Source organism: Vanessa atalanta, chromosome 15 (genome assembly GCF_905147765.1).
Source record: "Vanessa atalanta chromosome 15, ilVanAtal1.2, whole genome shotgun sequence".
In the NCBI taxonomy this organism is placed as follows: domain Eukaryota; kingdom Metazoa; phylum Arthropoda; class Insecta; order Lepidoptera; family Nymphalidae; genus Vanessa; species Vanessa atalanta.
Window position 1 is genome coordinate 9,742,497 of NC_061885.1, and position 813 is coordinate 9,743,309.

Genomic DNA, 813 nt, shown 5'->3' on the forward strand with positions numbered 1-813 from the left:
TTGCTAAATTTTACATGAGAATAACATTTTTTTAAGTGAGAAAATTAGATTATTTATTCTAAATATTTTAAATGAAAAAAATAAGTTTATATATAATATTAAACATAGTAATCATATTATATGGTCTATTGGCACTGTCTTTAATGGTTATAGAGATTAGCTTCAACAATAGCGATATGAGAACATCGACTTGGATTTACTGCCATGGCTCTTGGATGACGTGCCAAGATATTATCGATATCTATCTTCTAAGATTGTGTTTCCATATATTAAGGATACTTGTTTTATCTAATATAGAACTCCAACTGACGTTCACAAAGCGAAACTTTTTTCGATACAAGCCCGCTTTATCAGGTTTAAATTTATTTAGTCTATCTTGTAGTTGTTTCATAAAATTTTGAAAATTACGTGACGACTATTTTAATGGAGGGTTATATAACCAAAGCAATCCAAAACATATGAATTCAATATTAAAATTTCTGTTGGTATAACATTTATTACATACGAGTATATATATTAATACAAATTAATGAACCGAAACCTACCACCGCACCGGTTTGGAAAATGAGCACCTGAGCCGATATGAACTGGCGAAAGAAACTCAGCGAGATTTGTTTTTCATCAGTGTGCTTTACAGCATGATTCATAAAATTATATTTTTATTTTAAATAGTCTGGAGACGATAAATTCATTGCTAACAATAGAATACTTGTTACAATTTTAAACTTAGGTACATGAGAAACCATATCAATACTTTGAGTCCAACCAAATTAGTTTTGTTTAGAAATTATTTTCAGAATTAAGTCAATCCTA